This window comes from Battus philenor, unplaced genomic scaffold (assembly GCF_028537555.1).
Source record: "Battus philenor isolate CCGP_79_NKW_IND1 unplaced genomic scaffold, ilBatPhil1.0.hap1 SCAF_2, whole genome shotgun sequence".
In the NCBI taxonomy this organism is placed as follows: Eukaryota; Metazoa; Arthropoda; class Insecta; order Lepidoptera; family Papilionidae; genus Battus; species Battus philenor.
Window position 1 is genome coordinate 5,178,645 of NW_027181682.1, and position 17,732 is coordinate 5,196,376.

At 34.3% G+C, this 17,732-nt stretch overlaps 1 protein-coding gene and 1 pseudogene across 2 annotated transcripts in view; one reads left to right on the top strand and one right to left on the bottom strand.

Annotated features, from left to right (window-relative positions):
- The window catches only part of Lrch (Leucine-rich-repeats and calponin homology domain protein), a 78,853-nt gene that overhangs the window by 57,013 nt on the left and 4,108 nt on the right, over nt 1-17,732 (bottom strand). The gene's annotated exons all lie outside the window — the stretch shown is intronic.
- Nucleotides 606-1,721, top strand: LOC137922305 (cAMP-dependent protein kinase catalytic subunit alpha pseudogene; annotated as a pseudogene).

Below are 17,732 nucleotides of genomic sequence, written 5' to 3' on the forward strand. Positions count from 1 at the left end.
TTAGATACCAAATTTGTGGTAAATATTAAGTCATGCGTAATTGTAGAAAATAATGGATAATCTCGATAATTCTTTTTCTTTTTAGCCAGTAAAAACCCATTACAAAGCATAATCCTTTCCAAAAAATCGCCACGGTTACCGATCTTGCAATTAACCATTAAAGTACACATTTCAATATCATTATCGTTTCAGTCAAAGGGCTTCTTTTGATCGCCATAGACATTACCCCTTAGATATCCAATAAGGTAGGAAGAGGACTGCGTCCCGACATACACATTCTAACGGGCATGACCATAACTAAATTGGGCTGATAATAACATTTCAATACGCCCTTATTTGATGGTTTTATGAGTAAACTGGTTATTCAATAATTCGTGGTGCTATATTAAACTATTTGATATATTTTACCATTACAGTTACATTTATAAATTGTTTTAAAAAGCGGTGGCTGATTCGTCTAAGTATCTATTTCAAAAGCAAACTATTTCACAAGAAACCACAATTCGAAGCAAAGACATGTTGTTACTAACGCGTGCAGTCACGTTTCATCGCCTCTATGTTCGATTCTACAAACTAGTAGGCGACGACACAACACGTCATGTATAATGTACTCGAATAAAAGTTTTATTCCCAACAAAGACATGTCTTATAAACCGAGGGACACTTCTGCTGATGTACACGATGGATATACTGAGCAACAGCAGCAACAATACGTCAAACACTTGAAGACACTTAAAGATGATTTCGAACAAAGATGGCGTTCAAAGCCCAGGTTCAGTATATCATTTGACGATCTGGATCGCATACGCACTTTAGGAACAGGCGCATTCGGTCGAGTAGTCTTATTAAGACACACCAAAACCGGAAAGTTCTACGCCATGAAGATACTTGAAAAAGAAAAAGTTGTCAAGTTAAAACAAGTTGACCACACGTTATACGAGAAGAGGATACTTGAATCGATAAGATTTCCTTTTACGGTATCCATGGAGTTCAGCTTTAAAGATAACAGTTATATATATTTTGTTATGCCCTTTATATCGGGTGGAGAAATGTTTACACATTTGCGAAAGATGGTGAAGTTCGAAGAACCTCTAGCGAAATTTTACGCTAGTCAAGTGATTTTGGCACTTGAGTACTTGCACTTCTGCAATGTGGTTTACAGAGATTTGAAGCCTGAAAATATTTTGATTGAGAAAAACGGGTATTTGAAAATCACCGATTTCGGGTTCAGTAAAATTTTACAAGGCAGGACGTGGACTTTGTGCGGTACTCCGGAATACCTGGCGCCCGAATTAATTTTAAGTAAAGGTTATGGTTTTTCTGTAGACTGGTGGTCTTTCGGAGTGCTACTTTATGAAATGAATGCAGGCTATCCGCCATTTTACGCGACCGATCCGATGAAAACATATGAGAAAATAGTCGCCGGTAAATACAGATGCCCTTCTAGTTTCAATGCTGATTTACGGGAATTAGTACGAAATACTCTTCAAGTAGATATTAGCAAACGATTCGGGGTAATGAAGAATGGAGCAATGGATTTTAAAAATCATAAATGGTTCAGGGGTATTGAATGGGACGCTGTACTCAATTGCCGATATCCAGCGCCGTTTATCCCCAAATATAAATCCCCGGGCGACACGACCAACTTTGACCGTTACGAAGAAGAGCCAGTAAAAGTCACATCGTACTGCCGTTACGAGTCCGAATTCATAGACTTTTAACGCGAATAATATTTGAACCTGTGTTTAAGCTTAAGTCACTACGATGGATTTAAAATTTTAATTAGGTATAGCTTCATAACGTAGCATAGCATAACATATGTAGTATGTAAATATATATAAAATATTAAGATAATTATACCCGTCAGAAATGATTATTTCACAATATTTGTTACGGTTTAGCCAATGGAAGGTATAGGTTTCCCAAAATGATCACCTATATGACTAGTCTTTTACTGCCCGCATCCCGCGACTTTGACTGTCATCGAACCACTTAGTGGGGGAGCCAACAAAATTTATAAAGCGAGAACAAAAATTATAATAAAATTAATCGACCGTTAGACGTACGTTTGCTATAAATTCATGTAACATATGTCTAATTTTTTTTAATAATGTTCTATTTATGAACCTATTAAAAAAAAAGAAATTAACACACTTAAGAAGTTTTTATAAGACTTTTTGCGCTAAGTCGACTTAAATCGTGATTGAGCACGTGCGATGCGCCCCCCTCGTAAGAGTCACACGAACCCAACCCGTGGCGCGCGACAGAGCGTCACTATTTTTAGATTACTAATACATCTGACAGTTTAAGAGAAACGATGTCTATTCGTTTATAATACCCATGTCATTATAACACCAAAATTATATTATGAAAATTATATATAGCAGTTGTAATAAAACAACTAATAATAACTTTTTATAGGTTTTACTTTAATGTTTAACTTTCAACGACCTCAACTGCACATTGCAATATCAAAATATTCATCTATCAATTAGCGAATAAATACTATTTTTCTATCTATTTTTTATAATAGAGGTCTTACGTTTATCGTTTCAGCGCGTAGAGGCCCACTGAAAGGCATACCATCTCTTCCAAAGATATCTATGGGGGGATATACCATAATCGCTTCGCTTGGCAGGCGGTTTGTCGATCACGATATGGTTTTTGTTTTTTACACTCTCCCTGCCTTTTGTGGACATTACAAGTTCGGGTAAAATGAGTTTTTCAATTTTCATTCTACATGCTCTTTCGTCCTTCACGTTATCTTTTATTCATTCTTTTTACGATTCACATGATTTGTCTGTGTGATTATTCGATTGATTTTCTTCCTTGCATCTCATTTCTTCCCTCACCTACACTCCTAGATCACAGTTGTTTACATTATTTATTACAGTTTATTTTTTACCACAGTATCTTTATATGTCTCTTATTTACTACCATTTTTTGTTATTTTACTATTCGGCACTATGTTACTACTTTTTTCTAAAAACCTTATGCAGTATGGTCTTATAGTACGTAAAGAGAAGACTGTAATAATAATAGTTGTATTAAGACGTAAAATTAGTCATGCGTGTCATTCACTTGTAGAAGAAGAACAGCATTCCATAGTAATTAACTGTACAGATTACATTGTATTTTATTTAGAACATACTGGCTTCTTAATGTCCAGTTAAGTGTTAAGTTATTGAACTATTACTAAGAAATAAGTCGTCTTTTCGTACCGTAGACGTTCACTGCAAGGAATTAACCTCCCCCAAAGGTAGAGGCGGAGGAGAATAAACCATAATCGCCAGTTCTATTATAATACACGGAGGACGCTGCTGCATGTCCTCTGGAAACTTGTTAGCAAGCAGTGGCAATTCCATGTAATTAATGCAAATATTGTGAATTATATAAAAATTTATTCCGGGGATCGAATCCGCGAACTGGAATCGTATGTCTCAGTCCTCTACCGCTGGACTATCGCTTAAACAAGGAATATCTAAGTATAAATCGAAAATTCGTTTTTTTATTACGTGAATTACAAGACTAGCAATTATGTAAATAAATATTCACTGTTATATATATAACGATATTTGTTGTTTGGTTTTATCTTAATACGCCATTTTTTTTGGTTTTTATTGATGTCAAACATTTGTCGACGCTGGATAAGAAAAATAAAACTGCTAAAACTTTTGCCATTTCTTTCGCTATTTTTGCATCTTTGCTCTCGACTAAAAAATAAATCAAATTAATCGGCACCTACACGAATTTTGGTCACATAGACAAGTCATTTGTCCATCTATCCTTCTGTTCTCCATCATCCATCTAACAGTATTGACATAACGGTAGTCACTCTTACCTGCCTTACTCTCTTTACTTTGCCAAGCTCGTATATCATAAGTACGAGATATCCAGCAATAAAACTTTGAGATATTGCCCGCACACAGCATCGTGAAGTGGCGGTGCGATTCCGAATGACCCAAATATCATTCGCTGTCTGCCAAAATTAGCGGCAGTAGTCAAAAGCGTGTTTATCTCACCACGTATGCCCCGCAGATGTTTACGTACTAGCAATCTACATTCTGTGAAATGTGATGGGTTTTGAATTTTAATGACAATTCACTATTCATTTATTCACAGTATTATCCATTTAGGATCATTACAGGATATACAGTGACCATTTCTGTGTGTCATGTAAGGAATAGATTAAGCTTTTCTGTAATGGCATCCCTCAATCAAACACTAAAGGATCCATAAACACCCTGTATCTGAGAGCCAACACAAACTGATAGTTTTTGTGGCCACTTTCACAATATTTTTAATACGTACACATACAAATTCTAGACATTATTATTTCTCAGTTTTTGTTTTAGAAACTTCTTCAATTTATTACACAACTCGGAGAAATTACGATAGAGTGTATTATGACAACGTACATAGTTACCCAGTGTTAATATTTTATGAAAAATTATCTCTGATTACGAGTCTATCATTATCATAAAAAATATTACAGTTATTGGTGTTATATTGCTTGTTTGACACGACCAGCCAAATTATGAGAAATTATGCTAACGGGTTATTTTGTCTAGTATAAATTCATTGTTGCGGTTGTCTCTGTGATATATTGTCTTATTTAAAACACACGTCAGTGATATCCATATATTATTATTAAAGAACTCTATATTTGTTGCACGTATTTCGCTGTATTAAGTAATCAAAAGATGACAATGCAGCCTTAAAAATAAAGAAAACTCAAATTAAATTAGATGTTTCCGACCACACAAGAAGTCCAAATAAATTATCATACAAAGGAACGTCTTAATATATCAACTCCTCCTTGATTGTTCTAAAATGATACGAAAGGCCATCCAGGAAGAAACTCAAAGCTTATATATCGTTATTTTTCTTAACCAACATACTGGGTCAACTATTTTGATGCTAGACATCAGTGTGACGTTTAAGAATGCAGTTTTGCGGTTGATTTAATAAAATATCCGAATTTATTTGATCGTAACATACATTCACACAACACGCAATAGACATATTCCATTCTAGACCAATTATATAATAGTAAGATTTTTCTGAACAAAAGGCCGCAGAGGTGTTAAGGTTCTGGATTGGAGACCACGAACTGGACAGACGATGTTAACTTAATAAGACGCTGGATCAGGCATTGTTAGGAACTGTCTAATTGAAAATCTTTGTCGTCCTGCGGCTGAAATTAAAGAGACGCCTTCGTAGGCAGGTGCGTGGCTAAGTTGAATGAAGCTTTTAAGTATAAACAAATTAATACGTGAAGTACAAAACTGTTTATTTATGATACCGAACTTTCCATTGTTTCTGTTTGTGAACATTTTAAATTTTCATTTTATATTTTTATTCCATTATATAATATTATTCACTTACAGCTACTAAGTTTCCCGAAAATAAATGGAAATCATATTATGCTTGTGATTTAAATTCAAAATGTTGCGAATCGCTGTAACATTTCGAACTATAATTGTAATTGAAAGGAAAGGATCAACGCCTTATAACAATGGCCTCTTCGGTCGCACAGGCAAGGGTTGCACGACGAAGCCAGCCGAGTGGAAAGTGAAGCAAGCGCAGTTCCGTCCTTCTGAGAAACATAATAACATCCTAGCGAATAGTAAATAGTATTTGTGCTTAGAATACTAATTAACAACATAATTTGTTATAAATAAAGTATCAAGATTCATTCCAAGATATTACTATATAATATTTACTCCAAAATAATTAATCTATAAAACTATTCACGCGATTTTGATATTCACATTATATGTTAAACTATTATTCCATTGACAAAATGTTTTTTTTTTCAATTTCATATTAAGTAAATAAATATGTGATGAGATACGACAACCGCAAAACGCAACGGCGAATAAGATTTTGTATTTAGAATTCGGTGAAGCAACACTTATTTTTAGACTGTTGAGCATTACGTTCATCATCATTTCAACCGTAGATCATTCACACCTCGACATAGTCCTTCTCCATATATTCAATAAGACTGACGCGATTATATATATTTTTACGACGACTGTTGTGGGTGGAAGTTCCTTCCTGCACTTGTAAGTCCGTGATCTCCTCTCCAGAATCTTAAGACACCAGACTGGGTAGGATGAGAGGAGAAAGTGAAAAAAAAAAATTATTTACCCGAGTTGTAGCGTCCCAGGCCTACACATGACAAGGTAACCAAAGAGGGTGTCCAAAAAAGCCTTATAACATCAAAGACCATACTTTTTGTGCTCTGCCTACTCGTTATATTTATTGCATATATTTTAAAATAACTATTATTTTACTGCATAGAAAAAAAAATAGTTTTTATTAGTTGTTAGAGTAAAAAGTGTATTACTGATTATATAATACTTGAAAACTACTCCGTTACACTTACATAACTTGGGTCTCTTTTATGCAATTCAACTTGCAAAACCTAAGCCACAATTCAAAGTTTGAAGGCAATCCTCGAGTATCTTTAGAGACTAGATTCGGCTAACAAACGCATACAATGCATAGTGTTATATAATAATCTGAAATCAGCCTCGAGCATGGCTTTGGTTCGTTCGTACTAAAGGATTTGTGTGTTTAATGCTTAGTATAAAGTGGCTTAACATATTTATTACGTTTATTTATATCGCAGACGTGAGCACAATGAGAAGTTTTTTACAGAGAACAATATTTGCGGAAAATTATTAGATAATAAATGTTTTTTTACTAGTATATATATTCCACACACATTAGCGTCCGTGCCTTTGTTTTAACGATTATGTTTATTATATCCAAAAAAAAAATATTTTTGCTCATATTTTTTTAAAACTTGTAGAACTCATGGTGTTTTAAACAAAAACTGATATGGAATTCTATTGCTTAAGGGAAAGATGTGGGTGTCGCTGGAGGCATAAGGAAAACCAGAAAGAAACGCCTTCTAATACTAATGTAACTTGCTTTACACTAAAATAAAAGCAATTCCGAGGTTACCAGAAGGCTCTGGATGCAGGCGTTTCCATCCGGTACTGACGGAAATCTATGAGGAAGACCTGTGTATGAGAGTGGACATTATACGGCCAAAACGAAGATGACTAACAATATCATAACAAAGAAGTGAATCAATTTTTTTAAGAAAATTTAACTATATTTATAAGAAACAAATTACCTGAATATATAGTTATGTCCGTTACACCTTATAGTTATAATACCGATATATTCAAAAAAATATTTGACATATACTTTGCCGATTAAAAAATATATTTAATTCTGTATATGAATACAGACCCTCGTCAGATTTTTGTTACTGCTTCATTATAATATCAGCCGATACGCTCCCACTGCAAGGCATAGGACTTCCCCAAAGATCGCCACAACGATCGAACTTGCACTGCGCTATCACTGCTTGTTTAATAATAAATAAATATATATTACAACTAAAACGGTTCGTATCTTGTATAGCGGTAGGGCTCATGTCATGAATATTCTGCAAACGGCCGAATAGGGAGCAAAGCATTTAACGGTCATAAAGAGTGAAATATCAAAGCAACGAAGAACGTGAAATACAATTGCATAAGATCACAAGGGCCTGGAGAGCCGCTTACTCCGCCCGGGCGAGTTATTGCACTATTGATAGACTAGCGTGAATGTAGAAAGCATAAAAGAGCGTAGGGCTGTCACTAAAGTTTTACTCAAATAATTTAACGTTTTTTACACAATTATTCCTACTGAAATATTTTGTATAGACTTCTGTTGTCTTTATAATTTTATATACAGGGTAAAAAAATGGCACAAAAAAGATGTAAACATTTTAAAGTGGCTTGTGTATATGCTCGATGTTTCAGGCCATAGATGCCCACTGCAAGGCATACCGCCTTTTTCAAGGATATCTATGAGAGGATATACCATAATGGCCATGGTAGGCAGGCGGATTGGCGATTGTAATGTGGTATTATGTTACGCAGAGGTCGTTGCTGCCCATTCTATGGGAACTTATTTGTGAGCAGTGGCAATCTCTAACCCGCGACCTACGATCAGAACCTTTAGTCATTTATCGTTGGGCTACCACTGCCACGATTAGCTATTTTGCTGTCAGTTGACATTTGGCCTATCCTAAACCCAATCCAAAAATTAATGGTATCAGAAATAACAAATAACGTAATAATATATCAAGAACAAGCGTTTTCAAAATCCCTATTACTGCATATTAAAGTTTATTATTTAAAATCTGTCCCCGCTGTTATATTACTGCCAGAATTTATTGGCCAGTCGCATTCCTTTGGAAAAAAATAATTTAACATATTTCATAATGATATCTTTATTAAGGTAATTGGAAGTATGTTTAACATCTTTAAAGTTCTCTGCTAAATAATTTGCTGTACATTCATGCCTTCTAAACTTTTACAACTGAAACCAATCACCGTGTATAACATTCGTATTGAATTAACGAAACCGATGTTAAGTTCTCAAGATGTAATTGTAAAAGAAAAACAAATACTTCTCGTACGAAATATACAAACACATTAGGTTCAAATTAGTTTAAAGCTTTTAAATTAAATACCTAGGCTAGCTTATAAAAACACCTGTTAACGAGATACTTAAATTTTCAGGTAGCATTATGCAAGTTTTTTTTAATTTCAATTTTATATAAAATGTTTAAATTTGTATTTTTTGTGCGGCTTTTTGACGACACTCTATTAACTGGTATACTGACGATGTTATTGCAATAATGTTTATATATATATTGACATAAAAAATCGATGGAAAAAAAATATTATTTTTTATAGTGGCGACCCTAAGTATAACCGCATTAACAGTTGTTAACAGAACCGATGTAGGTCATCGTGGATGCAGTCTGCAGCGTTCGATGCAGGGAAACTAAAAGGGGAAAGGGACGGCAACATAGTGTATATATATAGGTCAAACGAGCCGACTTCCTTTGATCATCAAAGCCAAAAAAAATGTTGCTTGAATATATTTTAACATGATTAATTTTTATTATTAATAATTAACACGGTATTAAAACCGCAAGGGCTTAAAAAAGACCATCATAATTTCAGCCGTAGGTTGTCCACAGCTGGACATAGGCCTCCCCCATAGATTTCAAATATAATCTGGTGAAAGAGGGGCGGTACACTTTATTGCACGACTACTGCTGCATGTTGTTAGTAGCTATATATTGGTCCTTTTCTTACTTAGTATGGACTTCCGCAAAATAACGCCTGGATCCATTAGACGGTCTGCATCCTATGTTTTACGATGACCTTACAATATCCGTCGATCCATCTTGTGGGGAGGCGAATCTACTCTGCGTTAAGTGATCCATGGTCTCAACTCCAAAACCTTAAGGCCCCAGCTGCCTTCCTTTCTTCGCTGTGTCCTGTCCACTATTGCATTAGCTTACGAATTCGCTGGATTATATCGGTTACCTTCGTTCGTCAATATTAGTATGATTTGAATCTCTAAAAAGATATTATTTAAGAAATTACTTTTTAAGTGATCGTTAAAGTCGGTCAAGTTCTATTTTGCTATCGATAAGTAAATGAATACATTTGTGAGATAAAACGCCTAATAACTTTGTGTTATTTGTCACAGTAACACAAGACCCTCTTATATTACACATTGCGATGGTCAAATGATTCCTTTACAAAACATTTTGATACTTTCATATGTATACTTTATTTAATTCCCTTTATTTTATTAAATTTTATGTTAACCGACAGCAAAATTCTAATGTAAATAAATATTTTGTATGTATACTATATTTTGAAGAAAAAAAAAACTAGAGACAGATTTTTTAAAGTAATTCCACCTTTTTTGATTTGAGGTATAAAATAAGAAAGAATAATTGAAATTAAGATGGAAAAAATATGAGGTAAATATTTAAATTCTTTGAAGAAACTATTATTGTTATAATATCCATGTGTAGTCAAGACTGGAGAAGTACAACTAAAAAAGTAATTTAGTAATCTAGGTATATGGTATCAATTAATTTCGATAAAGGAGCCTCTTTCGGGGAATCCCTGGTTTAGTTTGTTACAACCGAGACATATATTTACTGCAAAACAAATTAAAACAACTGAATAAACGACACGTCCTCACCCTTATACGCACGCACGTGTTGTTGAACAATATTTCAAAATTGGAGACCCGTTAGTGTTATAAACAGGGAGCGTAGCCACCACGAGACACTAATCAACCGGTTTTAATAACCTACTTAATATAACATATTTTTAGATTTACGCGTATATTACTGAAGAATAAATGTACCACTAAGACTATCTTACCCGTGACCAACACGCTGATGAGTATATATTTAAAAAACTCAGATTTATATATAATTATCACATAAAAATTTTATTGTCCCATAAAAGTCCGAATTCCATAGGATTTCTCAATAATTGTCACCACATTTATAAACCACTTCGGTACGGCGTTTGTCGGCCACAAAACCATACACACAGCCGAGCGTCGACTATAGTCGACGGCTGTATTATGAACGCGCACGGCCGAGCGTCGACTTTAGTCGTCAACCAAGAAATTTAAACTATCTCGGCAATTACAGTTTGTTATAATTACATTAGATTAACGTAATTCGTATCAGCTTGTAATGTAAAACATCACCATGTAAAAAAAACAACAATAAATATAAAACACTCTCATCACAAGTTTGTTAAAGAAGCAAGACTAGTGACGCGGCAGGTAAGTGCCGGCCCACAACATTCACCTGTGGCCGTCGACTATAGTCGACGCTCATACCGAAGTGGTTTACTTGACATTATGAATCCCACCTTTCTAAATAATTTACTTTATACTCAATACAATTAGACATGTCGGTTATTAAATGCAAATTCTAGCGCAATTTCTTTTTTTACCTTGAGACTTCTTAAACTATCCGAATATATAATGATATAGCTTAAGATTATAGTCGTGCGTGAACCCGTGAAGTTAATCACTAATAGAGATTTATCTCAACTCGTTATCAAACAAACTGGATTATAGAATTTAAGCACAAGTTGATTTAAAATATATATATTGGTTCCATCAAAGCCCGCATTTAGAGTAAGGCTCAATAATATTGGAGCATAATCTACGCGTGTTTATTTCCAACGGAGCGTTAAACTCATACATCTCGAGCCCGCCTCATTGCAGATCCGAGTGGAGGAGCTAATCTAATGTTCTTAATTGAATGAATGCATTTCTCACGATACCAGTCCACTTGTTCGCACGCAAGCTATTTTAGAAATCACTACCACCGAATACATTATTAACGGATTTTTTATGTCAGTTTTTTGACGGTTGGACTCATAATGTATCGCTTTCACTGCAGTTATTCACATTACTATTCATATCATAACACATTATGATAATATCGTAACAGTAGAAACAAGAATAGTTATGTAATTTTAATATCACAAAATATTGATATATGTAGATGATTTACGGCAGTGAAACGTGGTCCTTCACTTCGGGCCTCATTGGCAAACCCATAGATGATCATCGTGCCATGAAGACGGAACTCGGAAATTCTTTTCAAGATCGAATTAGGAATGAGAAAATACATAGTTGAATGAAAATGAGTCCATAGCTAATTGGATTGGCAAGTCGAAGTGGCAGCGGGCAGTGGGCAGCCAGCGCTCAGAACAGATGGCCGTTGTGTGCCAACAAGTGGAAACCACAGGCATCGTATGACTTTCGCCTGTAAGGCGGACAGAGTGACGTCCTACAGCTGAAACGGTGATGATTATGATGATTGTAATGATCGATATGTACAATTTAAAATTTGTAAGTCTAAGTTACATAAATACTCTTTTCTACTTTTCGACAGTGGTCACAATTTTTACATGAAAGCAAATGCAACTTAAACTGCATAGTGACGATCTAACAAAACGGCTAATTTAAACATCGCCTACGGTTATGTAAATTTTAAAGGACACGAGCGGACAACCCCGGCGCGGAGGAAGCTCGATCCAACCGGCATACTAATTTATTACGATACTAAAGCTAACTTACAAATTTAAACAACACTCGGTTGTCTCTATAAGTATTGATACATCAATTCCATCGAATTTAGTCGGGTAACACGTATTAGCATGCAAAGACGCGACAGGCGACTATGAGGCGCATAAAAATGACGTAGCGTCTATTGTAAAGAAGGCTTCGCCAAAAGTATGGAGCTGTTAAACCTCAGTCCCCAATGCATACATGCCCAAAACAATTTACCATCAATTCCTACGTATACTTAACGGGCATGTACTTAAGTTAGGCTTCATTAAACACGGTCCCTAGTGAAGCGATCAGACGGAACGTTTCAAAGTGGGCTGGTACAAGTCCTTGAATCCCTATTAATAATACATAAAAGGCACCAAGTTATTCTGTTGAAGTGTATATTAAATTAGCACAGTCCGGAATGAAATTATTTTAGCTTGGTTTAAACCACTTTTCCACCGACCCTTAATTTTGTTAATGAGGTACATTTTCGCTTCATTAAAACTTTCTCTGAATATTTTTCCTAATGGCGTCGCATGGAGTTTTTCGTCTCACTTCTGATTTCCTAATTTAATTTTTTTAAGTGTATTTGACGCGGTAGCATTTATTTGATTTATCAGTTGACTGTGATTCAAATTAAACATTGATCTTAAGTATATAATAAAAAAGTTGTTATGCATGCTTAAGGTCTTTGATCTATTTCAAGTGTTACTTAACAAAGACCGGAATTGAACACAGTTCATATTTAGTTAATTTTATGCCAGAAAGCAGCTTCAATGATTCAATGATAGATAAATTAGCAAAATAAATTGTTTTCGTATTCTCCTCCTGCGCATAAACAGCTGTAGTTTGTCGTCTCGCATGAGAACATATAGTACTCCGTCTCACTTGTCCATTTGCAAAATGCATTTCAAAAGTGCTTTCCATAATAAGCTGACCACTATACTAGCTAAATGGGCAGACGAACATCAAATCTTTGATCATTATTTCTACTGCATATGAATTTTACTACTATGTAAAAGACGACATTATCTTAAGTATTATTGACTTCGTTATAAAGATAAAATTCATTTATTGAACAGAACTCTTATTGATCGTAAATTTTTTTCTTTAATTTTTTTTTAATTTTAGACTCGCAAGGTGTTATTATTGTAAAGAAGAAGCAAGAAACTCTATATTCTGCCCTGGCTGGTTTTAATACGATTACATAATCAAAATTTAAATTGTTCTGAATTATATATATGTATTGTTAAAGTAAAGAATGTGAAGGATAATAAGCAAATACACCACTTTCTCATATACATCCATTGAATAATCATCTAGTCAAATATCAAAAAGACGATGTGAAATATAAAAGCTCAAAGGGAACATAATCTTACTATTACTAAAATCTTCAAGTAAGCAAAATAAAAAAGTGATCATTGTTTAATATTAAGATTTTAAATTGATAAATAAAATAATTAATAGTATGCTTTTTATGCTTTGGACAACAACTTTGAACAGTACTAAGTCTCTTGTAGCAGATAGTTCTAAATAAAGATAGCTACATAACTGATCACAATATTAAAGACTGTATCAGTTTGTTTACAGTTTTTTCAACTCAAAGTACAACAAAAAACAGGTTCTGTTACAATACAGCTCGACTGCGTTTATACGTCTGTCTCCTAAACACTAGCGCCACTTGTACAAATTGATTTCCTTGGGTGATTGCCGAGAAGACATCTGCCTCGGTATTGCCTCGGCGGTAAAGTTCATATTCGATCGTTCAGCGCTTATAAATCCGCGTTTGTTAGTATTATCGTCCCCTTGTATCCGGAGTGGGTTCGTAACGCTCGACGAGCACGTTTATGCACCTGTCGCCAACATGGCGTTTCCTATACAACTTGCATGCAGTTATTCAACACGGATACAAAGCCGAGTAAAGTCCACTGTTTTAATTCTATTATATTATTGTGAATTGTATTCAGCCACGTGTCATTGTCAACAATCTAGCTTTTTTGTATGTAAACATTTTGAAACTCAAAATTAAAACGTTTGCCCCAAGAACGTTACAATGCGAGTGTAAATATTATTTCATTTTATTTTAATCTTTGCTCTTGTTCCGAGCAACAGTCTGTTGCATCACTTCTCTGAAGAAACTCAGAAATGCAGGACGACGTTTATCGTCTCCTATGAGGGAGGCAACACCTTGTTCTTCCGCTTTCTTGCCCATCTACTGCCAAATCCGACTGTCTATCTGCCCAACTACATATACTGCAAAGTCTAAGAAACATCAAAACAGTAGTAACTACAAAAACATTCGCCTACATCCATCATTATTAACGTTACCGCTACTAGTGATTTGACAATTTTTATGTTATTTACTTATTATTATGTTAGTAACTGAAAGAGTAATCGGGGACTTTTAGCAGCAGGGTTTTTCCCTGTCCCATATAGCTTTTCCTTAATTAGCCTGCTATTTCCAGACTCCTCCAAAGATTCCATATTTATACCAAGCTTGTTGTAGATGTTCAGTCGACGTGGGCTACAAAGCACCAAGACTTCCGATCTCAAGCGATCCTTCAAATCTGATCTCCGGATAGCCGGATTACAGGAGACGCTTACTGTCGACGCCAATTTACATCTAACATATTTGCGAATGATCATAGAAGATAGCACTTTATTTAAAATTAAAATACACTTACAATTTAAAACACTTATCTGACACGCCGGCATTAATATGAAAATATTTATTAATACGCAATACACCTTAAGTTCTTTAAACAATCTTCAAATAAAACGTCATAAGTATATTTAAATAAATTGAGAACTTAATTAAAATAAAGTGTGTACTTCAAGTGAATAATAAAATTTAAATTTTAAATTATGACAATAGTTATTCGACGTACTACCAAATTATTAGCATTTAACCATCGTTAAAAAGAGTTATTAAAATCAAAATTTAAACTATGTATAATGAATAACAGCTACTTAGAATACCATTAAATATACACAAAGGAAATTTTTTAACAAATGGGAAAATATCATTGCAACTAGTTGCATTGTTTTAAGTTTAATTTTTAATTTGACCCGGGCATACGGGTTTAATTTCGCTGAATAAAATTTTTAGTATTAAATATACGCCTCCCAGGTCAGACCTCATTGATAAGAAAATTCAGGTCAGGTCAGAGAGGTACCGAGTCCTCTTGCTGAATTAGCAACTACGCAATTAGTTTGTTAATGAAAGGAATACTTCAGGCAAAGCTTATGCATAAGTTCGCAGCGGTATGAGCGGTAGGCTGGTAATACATTAGTATTTACTTTCCCGAGCGTAAGTTACTTTTATTAAAACGCCGTCTATATACATTATATATGTACATTTATCTGCCAGCAAACAAGTGTTCCAGGATTACACCATTACATTTCGGTTTAAAGTTTCAAATACTATTTTGGGATAATTTACAAGTTTGATTGGCAGTAGTATATCCTGCGTACTCTACAATTAAATTAGAAAGCTGTGTTCACATTGATCAGTTGAAGTAAACCAGTCGGAAGGTACAGACGCGTCTCTCGTTTCATTATTATTATCATTTCAGAAGAAAGATCCACTATCAGACATAGGCCTACCCAATAAACTCCAAAAAAGGTTTTCCAACGACCTAAACAAGGACATTTGTTCACCTTATGGATGGACATCCTACACTGCGCTTGCCGATTCATTGATACCAGTAATCAGTTTTAATTAAATAAAAATTATAACTTTAGAATAGGTTTGAATGAATTATGTTCTCTCCATAAAGACTGACACGTTAACTTTAATACTTCTCTAAATTTTCGATGTCCTTTATTATGAACAAAATGTTTGTTGATGTCAAAAAAATCCTCAGATTCGGCAACCAATTAAGCCGTAAACTATTCTCTAAAAACTCTCGTTTCTGTTGATTTATGTGTTATCAGTCTCGGGATGCGATTTCAATGTTATTACGGAGTCGTATATAATTTATTATTACAATATTCAGTATGAAAAGAATCAATCTGCAACAAATAGACAACCTACAATGTGAATGTTTACGTAACATTTTAGTACCTTCCTAATTTAATATATAGGCAGTCATTATTTCATGATTTACATTGCCTTATTATGGCCAGATAAAATAGAATTAATTAAAAAAAGTTAAGTAGCATCATCAACTGTCGACGCGCAATTGCACAAGAATCATTGGCCGTTAAATATGCTTCGATTGTGAACGCGTGTTGTTCTCCCGTCCAGTGCAACATCGTGACTAAAAAACTTGCACGAATAACGATACTAGCTCTGCCCCTCCCCCGCTCTCCCGCCTAACGGTTACGGAAAAAATTGAATTTGATATCCGAATTCTGTCACCGGATATCCTGTAGTAAGAATGCTAAAAAACCGTACGTGTATCGCAAACGTGTAAGAATGACGCGCATTATCAAAGGTAAGTCGATCTCATATATTGACACATTAAGAAATCCTAACCAAATACTTTCACTAACACAAGACCGCTACTAATCGCCGTCGAACTGGCTCGGTTAGGCCACAAATTAAATATAATATTGCACTTTCATGTTAAGACTTACACCTACTACATTGTTTTCCATTTTAAAGTTACAACTACAAAATTAAAGCCAAACAATGTAAAAGGCTAAACACTAAAATAAATATCAAAAATCATTTTTATATTCCACTTAGATCAATTTTTCTGCAAAATTAACAAGAATTCCCTACCTTAGTAAAGTAAAAATTATAAAGTGCTTTAAGATTCGTTTATGGCACTATATAATACAAAATTAGTGTTGTGTTTACTTTTCTGCAAATATTGGAACATCAACATTTCTTTGTCAAATGCTACTTAAAATATTTCCTATAGGACAGGTTGCAAACGGTCTGCATCGAGCCTCTTCCGATGACTTTAACTTAGATGAAAAATGTTATTATGCTTATATAAATATATATCAATTTTCGCAATACAAAACGTGCTTATTAAAGATTATGACATCTATTTTAAAGTTATCAGTTAATATATCTGATAATTGAACGAACGTGACTTCACACGTGAGTCATTTTCTTTGTGTTCTAAAAAAATTAACAGAGATAAAAATAATGTTTTTTGTATTACGGGGTGTGCGACGGGGCGATAAAAGTGTTCGGCTACGGTTCCTTTAGATGTTCTACCGGAGTTAGAGGCGTCGCTAGGAGGAAGCTAGTGTCCTCATAGGGATGAAGCACAAGGGGTCTCGAAAAGAGACTTATTGGATTATGTAAAAGTTATAAATCCATATACTCTGTGTGTATAATACAGTTATCTTTGTTACACCATTTATAAAACAAGAACATCTTCGGCTTCGTCCGGAATAGGATAAAAAGTATTAAAAAGAATATTGATAATTTAAAAACGTTAGAATTAAAAACATAAATCTAGCTTTGTACAAATATGAACTTAGCATTGTGTTAATTTGTAAATCTTATATCAGCGGATTCATTAACTGTGAGCCGAAGATCCTTGTTATTATTATCTGTACGCACTTTGCACTAGTTTCTTCAAGTCCAAGGTTTTTTAAGTTAGTAACTTGTTAAAACAGACGTGTGTATAACTTAACAATCTTTAATTTCTTTTTAAATCAACCAGTGTTTATGCATTTTATTTTAATATCCTAAGAAATCAGAAAATATAAACCATTGATGTTATGCACGGACAATAGAGTTTGATGATTATTAGCAACTACTCAATTGTCGGAATGAAATACTCCGACTACGT